A 15,000-nucleotide genomic window follows, 5' to 3' on the forward strand; every position below is an offset into this window, starting at 1 on the left:
CGGCAAGTCGTCGCGCCGTGCTCTCCGCATCAACCGCGTACGCAGCGAACCGCAAACGTCGGGCGCAGCCTCCTCACCTCCCTGCGCTTTGCGCGCGAACGTTCCCTGTTCGCGCGGCAAAGCCTGGAGGAGGCACGGCCCCGCAGCGTGTTCGAGCGCCCGGTCTACGGGACACCCTGCTTACTTCGAGGGCAACAAGCGCAACGCAAGGCTGCGATCTCGCGCACTTTGCGCACGGCTGGAGAAGCTTTGCTGGCCGGCTTTCGCTCCTCGTGTTTACCGTGCGTTAAAGTTGCGCGTCCGTGGCTCTCGCAGCTCTTGCGCGCCCGGTCGCAGAGAGGAGTACGCAACCTCGACCGCACTTTCCCTGCAGGCTTCCTTCCGACTCGAAGTCCTGCGGCGGTCTCAACGAGGTGCCACATCCTCAATGCAGTCGGTCGCCCCCGTTTCGGTTGGGCTCTGGCACGACGGTCGCCACCGTCTCGCCCTTGAGTGGCCGCTGTTGGCGCTCGCTGTGAGGTGTTCAGCGTGCTGTCCGTGTTGCCGACGCGGTCAAAACGAGTCGACGGCTCACGTTCCCTTGTGCGCCGAAGGCTCTCTTGATATGTGATCCGACCCTCAGACAGACGAAGCCAAGGGAAGACCCAAGGCCGCAATGTGCGTTCAAAGAATCAGTGCTCAGTGTGTCCTGCAATTCACACCAAGTCTCGCAGCTGGCTGCGTTCTTCATCGACCCGAGAACCGAGTGATCCACCGCTTAGAGTCGTGAAAAAGTGTTTGTTCAATTCCGTACAGTCAAAACCAAACGTTTCTGGCACTCGGCCAAACAGTGGCCAAGAAGGGCGCTTTTCAGCGCACGCTTGGACTCCAAAACTCTGCCGCGCCTTTTTCGGCTGCCGCAAATCGAGCAAACGGTGTGTTTCGGACGGCGTTTCGCTTTCGCTACTTGCGAGTGCTTTCGTGGTCCACCCCTCTATAAATACTCGGGAGGCGTCGAAGCCGGTTCTCCAAGCCGGACCCGTAGGTATCGTTGTGTGCTCGCTCTCATTGGCCCGCCTAACCAGAAAATGCCTGCGGTACACCCATTTGGATAAGAGTGCACGCAGATGCGGGCCTCGACGGCTACACATTTCCTCGGGCGGCCGCCTCCCGGCCTCCGTGGAGCGCGGGATGCACGGTCCCATCGACAAGCCTCTCCCGTTTTTACCGTGGCGTCGCGGTTCACCACGGCAGGCGGGTCGGTCTCCTCCGCATAAAAAGGGGGACCCCCGCTTTTTGTTCCACGAAATCGCACAAGCTTTTTTCGCATCCACGGTTTGCCACCGCACACCAAAATGCCGATCCGGCTGCCTACTTTAGCCAACAGGTGGAGCCAGGCGCGCCGTACTTGCGCGGCACTTCCCACGTCCACCGAAGTCGGTGCCAAGGACCACTTTCGGCGCCGGAGCCGCGTACGAGCCTACTCGAGGCGGAAGAACGAAGCCAGCAAGGGCCTGGCCGCAAGTGCGTTCAATTGTCGGGACGTCCAAGTCCCTCGTTCTTCCGTGCTTCCTCTTTCGGCAAGTCGTTGCGGCACCTTCCCAAAGCGCGCAGACCCGCTAATCGCGACGAGCGCGACGTGGCCGTGCCGCCTTTCCCTCGGCAGCAAGCAAAACGCCTGGCAACGTCGACGCTCCCCTAACCGCGATCTCGCACCGTGTTTCGTGTGGCGAATTCAAAAGCCGGCCGGCGCTGCTGCAACCATTACGGTCGGTACGCATACGCCGCGGAGGGCGGGACGGTCATCGGAGCGTGCGGTTCCTCCATCGAGTACTGCGCACCTCGGCCGTCGCATCGCCGTGCCATGACCGGCCGCGCGTCAACGCGAACCGGTGCCAGCGAGATCCCTCGCCTGCAAGAACCGACCGGCAGCCTCCGTCACCCGAGGACGCGGAGGCGCTTGCCGCGGACGGCGGGACGGTATGCACTGGTGCACAGCGGACCCGTCACATCGCCAGTTCCTTGACCGACCGCCGACGCTTGTGCCGTTCCTCTCGTACTTGGCAGTCGCCGCGCGATTGTCGGGTCTCGTTCTTGCACGCTCGAACGGTCGGGAGGGCACTCGGCTGGCGTTTCGGGAACGCGCAGCCTCGCCTTCTACCGACGTAACCACGACTCGCCGTTCGCGCTCCGCCGCTCCTGTTTACAGTACTAGGCGGTCCCGCAGCGGTCGGGTCGCGCATTTCGAGCGCTTCGAGCCACGGTGCAGTGGCGGGTCGAAAGCCGACCTATGAGTGCGTTGCGCCGTTTGTACCCGCGTCCGCCACCTGGCCGACCGTCCAAGGTCGCGGTGTTGGCGTCCGCTGGGCGCAACAATTTGTCACGGGGTGCCGCTCCACATTCAGGCAGCCCCGTGGGGAAAAGCCGACCCCGCGTCCAAACGGGGTCAGCGGCAGAAAGTGTCGGGCGCAGACGCAGCTGAGGCGCTCACCCTTCACAATCCGTTAATGATCCTTCCGCAGGTTCACCTACGGAAACCTTGTTACGACTTTTACTTCCTCTAAATGATCAAGTTTGGTCATCTTTCCAACAGACCGGCGCAACCGAAAGGCCGCGCCGGACATCGGTCCGAAGACCTCACTAAATCATTCAATCGGTAGTAGCGACGGGCGGTGTGTACAAAGGGCAGGGACGTAATCAACGCGAGCTTATGACTCGCGCTTACTGGGAATTCCTCGTTCAAGGGGAACAATTGCAAGCCCCTATCCCAATCACGAAAGAAGTTCCACGGGTTACCCAGTCTTTTCAGACAGGGATAAAGACACGCTGCTTCCTTCAGTGTAGCGCGCGTGCGGCCCCGGACATCTAAGGGCATCACAGACCTGTTATTGCTCTGTTTCGTGCGGCTAGGAGCCGCTTGTCCCTCTAAGAAGGTTGTAAGGTGCTGGGAACCCCGCACCTATTTAATAGGCTAGAGTCTCGTTCGTTATCGGAATTAACCAGACAAATCGCTCCACCAACTAAGAACGGCCATGCACCACCATCCACCGAATCAAGAAAGAGCTCTCAATCTGTCAATCCTCCCAGTGTCCGGGCCGGGTAAGTTTTCCCGTGTTGAGTCAAATTAAGCCGCAGGCTCCACTCCTGGTGGTGCCCTTCCGTCAATTCCTTTAAGTTTCAGCTTTGCAACCATACTTCCCCCGGAACCCAAATACTTTGGTTTCCCGGAAGCTGCCCGCCGAGTCATTTGAGTAACTCAGGCGGATCGCTGGTTGGCATCGTTTATGGTCAGAACTAGGGCGGTATCTGATCGCCTTCGAACCTCTGACTTTCGTTCTTGATCAATGAAAACATTCTTGGCAAATGCTTTCGCAGTAGTTCGTCTTGCGACGGTCCAAGAATTTCACCTCTAGCGCCGCAATACGAATGCCCCCGTCCGTCCCTCTTAATCATTACCTCGTATTCCAAAAACCAACAGAACAGAAACGAGGTCTTGTTCTATTATTCCATGCAAGTTTATTCAGGCGACTCGCCTGCGTTGAGCACTCTAATTTTTTCAAAGTAAAAGCACCGGCCATCTCGAGGCACACAATGAAGTGCACCAAGAAAGAACCGGCATGATGTTCAGTCCGAGCCGTCGCATCGGGTAGATGCACTACTCGTCTGGAACTGAGATCCAACTACGAGCTTTTTAACCGCAGCAGCTTTAGTATACGCTATTGGAGCTGGAATTACCGCGGCTGCTGGCACCAGACTTGCCCTCCAATTGATCCTCGTTAAAGGATTTAGAGTGTACTCATTTCAATTACGGGGCCTCAAAAGAGTCCCGTATTGTTATTTTTCGTCACTACCTCCCCGTGCCGGGAGTGGGTAATTTGCGCGCCTGCTGCCTTCCTTGGATGTGGTAGCCGTTTCTCAGGCTCCCTCTCCGGAATCGAACCCTGATTCTCCGTTACCCGTAACAACCATGGTAAGCAAGTAACCTACCATCGAAAGTTGATAAGGCAGACACTTGAAAGAAACGTCGCCGGCTCGTGGCCATGCGATCAGCACAAAGTTATCCAGAGTCACCACACAATACGGGCCGAAACCCGATCGATCTTGGTCTAATAAAAGCACCCGTTACCCAAAGGGCTCCAGGCTCACTGCATGTATTAGCTCTAGAATTGCCACAGTTATCCAAGTAGGAAGAAACGATCTAAGGAACCATAACTGATTTAATGAGCCATTCGCGGTTTCGCCTTATTTCGGCATGTACTTAGACATGCATGGCTTAATCTTTGAGACAAGCATATGATTACTGGCAGGATCAACCAGGTAATCGTTCGACTGCGCGTCCGTCCTCGCCTTCGGCGGGCCGGACGCAGTCTGTGTGCGGCGGAGGCCACCTTCAGGCGCCCCAACACGCTTATTTTGCACTCCGAGATGACGGCGTTCGAGCTCGCTACGGCACAACCTTCCCGAAAGACGAGTGGGAGCCGTGCGGCAAGAAGCACGTTCATGCTCGCTCTTTTTCGTTGCATCGACTCGGTCGCGCCGTGCGGGTTGCCCAAGCCCGCTGCACTGTCGGTGGACCGGCCGGAACTAGCAACGGAGCCGAGACTGCAAAGCCGCCAGACGACGGGTCACGCCCGCGTCTTCGGCGCTTTCGCATCTGAATCGCCCGAGGACGACACGGAACACACCTCGATATCGTGGTAAAACGGCACCGTCCGACAACCAGCCCCTAACGCATCAAGCGGATGAGGCTGCAGACGACTGCCGTGGATTCCCCTGGAGCAGACCCGAGGACACGCTTGACGAGGCCGAAGCCCGCCGCATATCAGACACCCGGTCGCTTTCGCGTACGCCGCTCACGAGAACCCCCACATAATAGCAGCGATAAGTACCCAGACCTCCTTGGGCACTAATACGAGCGTACTCGAGAAAATTTCACCGCGGGTGTGCCCCGAAACGTGTGGCACGTTGAGCGTGCCACAAGTCTACGTCGCTCTCAAACCCGCCGAGGTCGTAGAATTTGCGACCCTACTCACGAAATTCCCACCGAGGATACGGCCGCAAACGTACCGCACCTTGGGTAGGCCACGAGTTTGTGCAACACTACGCTGACGGCACAGCACCGAGGTCGTGCGCGCACGCACGGGAAAATTCCGCCGCGGTTTCTGCCGAAAACGTGAGGCACCACGACTCTCCGCAAGTTCGCGTCGACTGCGAAAGACCGAAGTCGTGAACGACGTGTCCGCTACTCGCCGCCGACACGCTGGACACCAAACGTACAACGACTCGACGGCGTCGTAGAGGCCCACGACGCGGTTTTCCTTAACGACGTCTCGGCGTGGCACCGACAGGTTAGAACGGCCGACCAACGTTCCCTGTCCGCCGTTCGGCTCAGTCGAAGGGCTCGGCGACTTCGGCAACGCTGCGAAGCCGCACGGTGACGCACGCCATGTCCCCATTTTTTTTTTTTTTTCTTTCTGCGTCTGCCGGGGTGCCCCTATAATAGCAGCGATAAGCACCCAGACCGCCGTGGGTCGCTCGCCCCGGCTGACGTGGTTTTTCGTACTCCTGCGGCGGTCGCCGTCAAGCACGTCCAAATACGCTACTTTCGTGGGCGCATTCACGCTCTTTCGCTTCGCCGGAGTGCCAGCACTCACTCTGCCAAAAACGGCGAACATCCGAGCGGCGGTTCCCACTTTTGCGTCGGCGTCGCAAACCCCGCCCCGGCAGACGAGGTTTGCCGTACTCGTGCGACGGTGGCCGGCGGGCACGTCGAAAGACGCCGATATCGTGCGCGAATTGGCGCACCTTGGCTTCACCGGAGTGCCGCCACTGACTCCTCCAAAAACGGCGAAGATCCGAGCGGCGCTTCCCACTTTCGCATCGGCGTCCCGAACTCCGCCCCGGCTGACGCGGTTTACCGTACTCGTGCGACGGTCGCCGGCGAGCACGTGGAAAGACGCCGATATCGTGCCCGAATCGGCTCCGTTCGGCTTCGCCGGAGTGCCAGCACTGGCTCGGCGAAAGACGACGAACATCCGAGCGACGGTTCTCACTATTGCGTACGCGTCGCAAACCCCGCCCCGGCAGACGCACTTTGCCGTACTCGTGCGACGGTCGCCGGCGAGCACGTAGAAAGACGCCGATATCGTGCCGGAATCGGCCCCGTTTGGCTTCGCCGGAGTGCCAGCACTCACTCGGCCACAAACGGCGAACATCCGAGCGGCGGTTCCCACTTAGCCGTCGGCGTCCCGAACTCCGCCCCGGCAGACGCGGTTGCCGAGCTCGTGCGACTAGCGACCGCGAAGCCGTCTCGCGACGCCGCTTTCGTGCGCGGCTCCCACTGCGACCTGGGTCACCCGAGGTCGACGAGCAAGAAAGAATGTCGAAAAAAAATTTTTTTTTTTTTTGCGTCTGCCGGGGTGCCCCTATAATAGCAGCGATAAGCACCCAGACCGCCATGGGTCGCTCGCCCCGGCTGACGTGGTTTTTCGTTTTCCTGCGGTGGTCGTCGTCAAGCACGTCCAAACACGCCACTTTCGTGGGCGCATTCGCGCTCTTTCGCTTCGCCGGAGTGCCAGCACTCACTCTGCCAAAAACGGCGAACATCCTAGTGGCGGTTCCCACTTTTGCGTCGGCGTCGCCAACCCCGCCCCGGCATACGCGGTTTGCCGTACTCGTGCGGCGGTGGCCGGCGGGCACGTCGAAAGACACCGATATCGTGCGCGAGTCGATGCTTCTTGGTCTCGCAGGAGGGCCGCCACTCACTCCTGCAAAAACGGCGAAGATCCGAGCGGCGCTTCCCACTTTTTCGTCGGCATCGCAAACCTCGCCCCGGCAGACGCGCTTTGCCGTACTCGTGCGACGGTCGCCGGCGAGCACGTCGAAATACGCCGATATCGTGCCCGAATCGGCCCCGTTTCGCTTCGCCGGAGTGCCAGCACTCACTCGGCCAAAAACGGCGAACATCCGAGCAGCGGTACCCACTTAGCCGTCGGCATCCCGAACTCCGCGCCGGCTGACGCGGTTGCCGAGCTCGTGCGACTAGCGACCGCGAACGCGTCTCGCGACGCCGCTTTCGTGCGCGGCTCCCATTGCGACCTGGGTTACCCGAGCTCGACCAGCAAAAAAGAAGGTCGAAAAAAAATTTTTTTTTTCTGCGTCTGCCGGGGTGCCCCTATAATAGCAGCGATAAGCACCCAGACCGCCGTGGGTCGCTCGCCCCGGCTGACGTGGTTTTTCGTACTCCTGCAGCGGTCGCCGTCAAGCACGTCCAAATACGCCACTTTCGTGGGCGCTTTCGCGCTCTTTCGCGTCGCCGGTGTGCCAGCACTCACTCTGCCAAAAACGGCGAACATCCTAGTGGCGGTTCCCACTTTTGCGTCGGCGTCGCCAACCCCGCCCCGGCATACGCGGTTTGCCGTACTCGTGCGGCGGTGGCCGGCGGGCACGTCGAAAGACACCGATATCGTGCGCGAGTCGATGCTTCTTGGTCTCGCAGGAGGGCCGCCACTCACTCCTGCAAAAACGGCGAAGATCCGAGCGGCGCTTCCCACTTTTTCGTCGGCATCGCAAACCTCGCCCCGGCAGACGCGCTTTGCCGTACTCGTGCGACGGTCGCCGGCGAGCACGTCGAAATACGCCGATATCGTGCCCGAATCGGCCCCGTTTCGCTTCGCCGGAGTGCCAGCACTCACTCGGCCAAAAACGGCGAACATCCGAGCAGCGGTACCCACTTAGCCGTCGGCATCCCGAACTCCGCGCCGGCTGACGCGGTTGCCGAGCTCGTGCGACTAGCGACCGCGAACGCGTCTCGCGACGCCGCTTTCGTGCGCGGCTCCCATTGCGACCTGGGTTACCCGAGCTCGACCAGCAAAAAAGAAGGTCGAAAAAAAATTTTTTTTTTCTGCGTCTGCCGGGGTGCCCCTATAATAGCAGCGATAAGCACCCAGACCGCCGTGGGTCGCTCGCCCCGGCTGACGTGGTTTTTCGTACTCCTGCAGCGGTCGCCGTCAAGCACGTCCAAATACGCCACTTTCGTGGGCGCTTTCGCGCTCTTTCGCGTCGCCGGTGTGCCAGCACTCACTCTGCCAAAAACGGCCAACATCCGAGCGGCGGTTCCCACTTTTGCGTCGGCGTCGTAAACCCCGCCCCGGCAGACGCGGTTTGCCCTACTCGTTCGACGGTCGCCGGCGAGCGCGTCGAAAGACGCCGATATCGTGCGCTAATTGGCGCTCCTTGGCTTCTCCGGAGTGCCGCCACTCACTCCTCCAAAAACGGCGAAGATCCGAGCGGCGTTCTCCACTTTCGCATCGGCGTCCCGAACTCCGCCCGGGCTGACGCGGTTTACCGTACTCGTGCGACGGTCGCCGCCGGGCACGTCGAAAGACGCCGATATCGTGCCGTAATCGGCCCCGTTTGGCTTCGCCCGAGTGCCAGCACTCACTCGGCCAAAAACGGCGAACATCCGAGCAGCGTTTCCCACTTTCGCATCGGCGTCCCGAAGCCCGCCCCGGCAGACGCGGTTTGCCCTACTCGAGCGACGGTCGCCGGCGATCACGTCGAAAGGCGCCGAATTCGTGCACGAATCGATGCTTCTTGGTCTCGCAGGAGGGCCGCCACTCACTCCTGCAAAAACGGCGAAGATCCGAGTTGCGCTTCCCACTTTTTCGTCGGCGTCCCGAACTACGCCCCGGCTGACGCGGTTTACCGTACTCGTGCGACGGTCGCCGGCGGGCACTTCAAAATACGCCGATTTCGTGGGCGCATTCACGCTGTTTCGCTTCCCCGGAGTGCCAACACTCACTCTGCCGAAAGCGGCGATCATCCGAGCGGCGGTTCCCACTTTTGCGTCGGCTTCGCAAACGGCGCCCCGGCAGACGCGCTCGTGCGACGTACTCGTGCGACGGTCGCCGGCGAGCACGTCGAAAGACGCCGATATCGTGCTCGAATCGACCCCGTTTCGCTTCGCCGGAGTGCTGCCAGTCACGGCGCAGAAAACGGCGAACAAGTGTTTTTTTTTTTTTCCTAGAATTTGTGTTATAGAAGGCACATTTGATATCGGACGATAATTTTCAACTTTATCACGCGCACCGATTTTCGTGTAGAGGTTTGCAAGTTTATGGGAATTTCTCCACTTGGAATAATGCGATTTAGTAGTACTACGAGAACTTCATGGATGTACTCAAGGGTACGGGGCAAGTCAGTTACGTCAACACCTGCAGATTTTTTACACTTCAAACTGAAAATTGTTGGTTGTGAGTCCTCGTGTGATATTAAAGGCCGATTCGCTAACACATAGAACAAAGAAAGAAAGGAAGAAAAAACGCCCGCGCTCGCTCAAGAAACCTGGGTTCGCAACAAGTGGCAACAACAAGCAACCGAGCGAGTGCGCCAAAACCCGTGGCGGCCGAACAAACGCGAAGTCCCAACCGCGTCAGCCGGGGCGGCACGGGACAGGAAAAATCACTTCAGCCGGGGCGGCGGGGCACCGAATAAACCTCGTCACCTCGTCGCAGGATAAAAGAGGAAACAAAAAGTCTAAACAGCGTCTGCTGGAGCGAATGCGTAATAAAACAACAACAACAACAAAAAAAAAACACCCGCGCTCAAGAAGTCTGCAATCCTCACAAAAGGCGACTGTGACCGAGCAGCGTCAGCCGGGGCCGTGCGGAAACGGAAAAACCGCGACTACCGGGGCGTCGAGGCACCGAAAAATCCTCTTCAGCCGCGGCGAAAAAAAAAAACAAAAAGAAAGACGGAGGGGGGGGGGGGGGAACCACGTCTGCCGGGGCGAAGGAAAAAAAAAACGCGTCTGCCGGGGCGAGCCCGGGTGCGGCACCACCGGGAAAACTGTGGCAAACAGACATGGCGATCGAGTGAGTGGGCCGCCAGCCAGGCTCAGCCAAAAAGTGCAAAGTCCGAACTGCGTCAGCCGGGGCGGCAAAAACCGCGTCAGCCGGGGCGGCGCAAAAAACCGCGTCTGCCGGGGCGGCACGAAACCGCGTCAGCCGGGGCGGGGCGAAAACTGCGTCAGCCGGGGCGAAAAGAAAAAAAAAAACGCGTCTGCCGGGGCAAGCCCGGGTGCGGCACCACCGGGAAAACTGTGGCAAACAGACATGGCGATCGAGTGAGTGGGCCGCCAGCCAGGCACAGCCGAAAAGTGCAAAGTCCGAACCGTGTCAGCCGGGGCGACGCAAAAACCGCGTCAGCCGGGGCGGCGCGAAAACCGCGTCAGCCGGGGCGGCACGAAACCGCGTCAGCCGGGGCGGCGCGAAAACTGCGTCAGCCGGGGCGGCGCGAAAACCTCGTCAGCCGGGGCGAGCGAAAAGGGGGGGGGGGAACCACGTCTGCCGGGGCGAAAGAAAAAAAAAACGCGTCTGCCGGGGCGAGCCCGGGTGCGGCACCACCGGGAAGACTGTGGCAAACAGACATGGCGATCGAGTGAGTGGGCCGCCAGCCAGGCTCAGCCCAAAAAGTGCCAAGTCCGAACTGCGTCAGCCGGGGCGGCAAAAACCGCGTCAGCCGGGGCGGCGCGAAAACCGCGTCTGCCGGGGCGGCGCGAAAACTGCGTCAGCCGGGGCGAGCCCGGGTGCGGCACCACCGGGAAAACTGTGGCTAACAGACATGGCGATCGAGTGAGTGGGCCACCAGCCAGGCTCAGCCAAAAAGTGCCAAGTCCGAACTGCGTCAGCCGGGGCGGCAAAAACCGCGTCAGCCGGGGCGGCGCAAAAAAACCGCGTCTGCCGGGGCGGCACGAAACCGCGTCAGCCGGGGCGGCGCGAAAACTGCGTCAGCCGGGGCGAAAGAAAAAAAAAACGCGTCTGCCGGGGCGAGCCCGGGTGCGGCACCACCGGGAAAACTGTGGCAAACAGACATGGCGATCGAGTGAGTGGGCCGCCAGCCAGGCACAGCCGAAAAGTGCTAAGTCCGAACTGCGTCTGCCGGGGCGGCACGAAACCGCGTCAGCCGGGGCGGCGCGAAAACCGCGTCTGCCGGGGCGGCACGAAACCGCGTCAGCCGGGGCGGCGCGAAAACTGCGTCAGCCGGGGCGAGCCCGGGTGCGGCACCACCGGGAAAACTGTGGCAAACAGACATGGCGATCGAGTGAGTGGGCCGCCAGCCAGGCACAGCCGAAAAGTGCTAAGTCCGAACTGCGTCTGCCGGGGCGGCACGAAACCGCGTCAGCCGGGGCGGCGCGAAAACCGCGTCTGCCGGGGCGGCACGAAACCGCGTCAGCCGGGGCGGCGCGAAAACTGCGTCAGCCGGGGCGAGCCCGGGTGCGGCACCACCGGGAAAACTGTGGCAAACAGACATGGCGATCGAGTGAGTGGGCCGCCAGCCAGGCACAGCCGAAAAGTGCTAAGTCCGAACTGCGTCAGCCGGGGCGGCAAAAACCGCGTCAGCCGGGGCGGCGCAAAAAACCGCGTCTGCCGGGGCGGCACGAAACCGCGTCAGCCGGGGCGGCGCGGACACTGCGTCAGCCGGGGCGAAAGAAAAAAAAAAAACGCGTCTGCCGGGGCGAGCCCGGGTGCGGCACCACCGGGAAAACTGTGGCAAACAGACATGGCGATCGAGTGAGTGGGCCGCCAGCCAGGCACAGCCGAAAAGTGCTAAGTCCGAACTGCGTCTGCCGGGGCGGCACGAAACCGCGTCAGCCGGGGCGGCGCGAAAACCGCGTCTGCCGGGGCGGCACGAAACCGCGTCAGCCGGGGCGGCGCGAAAACTGCGTCAGCCGGGGCGAGCCCGGGTGCGGCACCACCGGGAAAACTGTGGCAAACAGACATGGCGATCGAGTGAGTGGGCCGCCAGCCAGGCACAGCCGAAAAGTGCTAAGTCCGAACTGCGTCTGCCGGGGCGGCACGAAACCGCGTCAGCCGGGGCGGCGCGAAAACCGCGTCTGCCGGGGCGGCACGAAACCGCGTCAGCCGGGGCGGCGCGAAAACTGCGTCAGCCGGGGCGAGCCCGGGTGCGGCACCACCGGGAAAACTGTGGCAAACAGACATGGCGATCGAGTGAGTGGGCCGCCAGCCAGGCACAGCCGAAAAGTGCAAAGTCCGAACCGTGTCAGCCGGGGCGACGCAAAAACCGCGTCAGCCGGGGCGGCGCGAAAACCGCGTCAGCCGGGGCGGCACGAAACCGCGTCAGCCGGGGCGGCGCGAAAACTGCGTCAGCCGGGGCGGCGCGAAAACCTCGTCAGCCGGGGCGAGCGAAAAGGGGGGGGGGGGGAACCACGTCTGCCGGGGCGAAAGAAAAAAAAAACGCGTCTGCCGGGGCGAGCCCGGGTGCGGCACCACCGGGAAGACTGTGGCAAACAGACATGGCGATCGAGTGAGTGGGCCGCCAGCCAGGCTCAGCCCAAAAAGTGCCAAGTCCGAACTGCGTCAGCCGGGGCGGCAAAAACCGCGTCAGCCGGGGCGGCGCGAAAACCGCGTCTGCCGGGGCGGCGCGAAAACTGCGTCAGCCGGGGCGAGCCCGGGTGCGGCACCACCGGGAAAACTGTGGCTAACAGACATGGCGATCGAGTGAGTGGGCCACCAGCCAGGCTCAGCCAAAAAGTGCCAAGTCCGAACTGCGTCAGCCGGGGCGGCAAAAACCGCGTCAGCCGGGGCGGCGCAAAAAAACCGCGTCTGCCGGGGCGGCACGAAACCGCGTCAGCCGGGGCGGCGCGAAAACTGCGTCAGCCGGGGCGAAAGAAAAAAAAAAACGCGTCTGCCGGGGCGAGCCCGGGTGCGGCACCACCGGGAAAACTGTGGCAAACAGACATGGCGATCGAGTGAGTGGGCCGCCAGCCAGGCACAGCCGAAAAGTGCTAAGTCCGAACTGCGTCTGCCGGGGCGGCACGAAACCGCGTCAGCCGGGGCGGCGCGAAAACCGCGTCTGCCGGGGCGGCACGAAACCGCGTCAGCCGGGGCGGCGCGAAAACTGCGTCAGCCGGGGCGAGCCCGGGTGCGGCACCACCGGGAAAACTGTGGCAAACAGACATGGCGATCGAGTGAGTGGGCCGCCAGCCAGGCACAGCCGAAAAGTGCTAAGTCCGAACTGCGTCTGCCGGGGCGGCACGAAACCGCGTCAGCCGGGGCGGCGCGAAAACCGCGTCTGCCGGGGCGGCACGAAACCGCGTCAGCCGGGGCGGCGCGAAAACTGCGTCAGCCGGGGCGAGCCCGGGTGCGGCACCACCGGGAAAACTGTGGCAAACAGACATGGCGATCGAGTGAGTGGGCCGCCAGCCAGGCACAGCCGAAAAGTGCTAAGTCCGAACTGCGTCAGCCGGGGCGGCAAAAACCGCGTCAGCCGGGGCGGCGCAAAAAACCGCGTCTGCCGGGGCGGCACGAAACCGCGTCAGCCGGGGCGGCGCGAAAACTGCGTCAGCCGGGGCGAAAGAAAAAAAAAAACGCGTCTGCCGGGGCGAGCCCGGGTGCGGCACCACCGGGAAAACTGTGGCAAACAGACATGGCGATCGAGTGAGTGGGCCGCCAGCCAGGCACAGCCGAAAAGTGCCAAGTCCGAACTGCGTCTGCCGGGGCGGCACGAAACCGCGTCAGCCGGGGCGGCGCGAAAACCGCGTCTGCCGGGGCGGCACGAAACCGCGTCAGCCGGGGCGGCGCGAAAACTGCGTCAGCCGGGGCGAGCCCGGGTGCGGCACCACCGGGAAAACTGTGGCAAACAGACATGGCGATCGAGTGAGTGGGCCGCCAGCCAGGCACAGCCGAAAAGTGCTAAGTCCGAACTGCGTCTGCCGGGGCGGCACGAAACCGCGTCAGCCGGGGCGGCGCGAAAACCGCGTCTGCCGGGGCGGCACGAAACCGCGTCAGCCGGGGCGGCGCGAAAACTGCGTCAGCCGGGGCGAGCCCGGGTGCGGCACCACCGGGAAAACTGTGGCAAACAGACATGGCGATCGAGTGAGTGGGCCGCCAGCCAGGCACAGCCGAAAAGTGCTAAGTCCGAACTGCGTCAGCCGGGGCGGCAAAAACCGCGTCAGCCGGGGCGGCGCAAAAACCGCGTCTGCCGGGGCGAAATAAAAAAAAAAAACAAAGAAAAAAGCCCGCGCTTAATCAAAAGAAAACAAAGAAAAAAGCTTGCGCTTAATCAAAAGAAAACAAACAAAAAAAGTTCGCGCTTAAGCCTGGCGGTGGAACCACCGGGGCAAACAGACCTGGCGATCGAGTGAGTGGGCCGCCAGCCGGGGTGAGCCAAAAAGTGCAAAGTCCGAACCGCGTCAGCCGGGGCGACGCAAAAACCGCGTCAGCCGGGGCGGCGCGAAAACCGCGTCAGCCGGGGCGGCGCGAAAACCGCGTCAGCCGGGGCGGCGCAAAAACCGCGTCAGCCGGGGCGGCGCAAAAACTGCGTCAGCCGGGGCGGCACGGAAAAACGAAAACCGCGTCAGCCGGGGCGACATCAAAATGAGGAAAAAAAAAAAAAAACTGCCTTAGGACACCTGCGTACACTTTCATGCGTTTGGGCATATCTCTCTGTAACACGCGCGCCCCTCGTTACGCGCGGCACTCTGTTTTCTCCGACACCCATATTTCGGCGGCATGTGGCACGCGCGCCCGTCCCTACGCACGGCACACCGCAGTGCTTTCTCGATATTTTTCTTTTCCTCCAACACCGTCATCTATAGGCTTTTAGTGACCTGTTGCTCGTGGCACAAGTTCGCTAGCTCTGACACCTCTTGCATGCGCACCGTTTTTGCGCACGGTGCTATGCCGCAAAGCACGGCAGTCGCATGCGTTTCTCTCAGGCACCTCTTTTTTGACACAACGCTGTGGTGCTTAGAAACACACGCGCCGCTTTTGCGCACAGAACTCCACCGTACAGCACGGTAGTCACGTTTGTTCCACACGAACAGCAGTGTGCATCGTGCTACGACACTTTGAAAGCTTTTTCTTCCGAGTCTCGACCGCGCTGTTCCTTTCGTACTTGGCGCGATTTTGGGACCAGCTTTGTTTTAAACCCCTACTGCGCGCCGTTCCTTTCGTACTTGGCGCGGTTCAGGGTTTGTTTCGAGCCCTTAGCCGCGCT

The 15,000-nt window shown here is 61.5% G+C and overlaps 2 non-coding genes across 2 annotated transcripts; both read right to left on the reverse strand.

The window, feature by feature from the left end:
• Positions 1-612: 612 nt before the first annotated feature.
• LOC142793174 (5.8S ribosomal RNA) lies at positions 613-765 on the reverse strand. Its single transcript, XR_012891492.1, has one exon. It is a non-coding gene; the product is annotated as a 5.8S ribosomal RNA (ribosomal RNA).
• Positions 766-2,484: 1,719 nt separating this feature from the next.
• LOC142793163 (small subunit ribosomal RNA) lies at positions 2,485-4,299 on the reverse strand. The gene has a single exon (XR_012891482.1). It is a non-coding gene; the product is annotated as a small subunit ribosomal RNA (ribosomal RNA).
• Between the last annotated feature and the right edge of the window lie 10,701 nt (positions 4,300-15,000).

The sequence above is a fragment of the Rhipicephalus microplus genome, unplaced genomic scaffold (assembly GCF_043290135.1).
Source record: "Rhipicephalus microplus isolate Deutch F79 unplaced genomic scaffold, USDA_Rmic scaffold_288, whole genome shotgun sequence".
In the NCBI taxonomy this organism is placed as follows: Eukaryota; Metazoa; Arthropoda; class Arachnida; order Ixodida; family Ixodidae; genus Rhipicephalus; species Rhipicephalus microplus.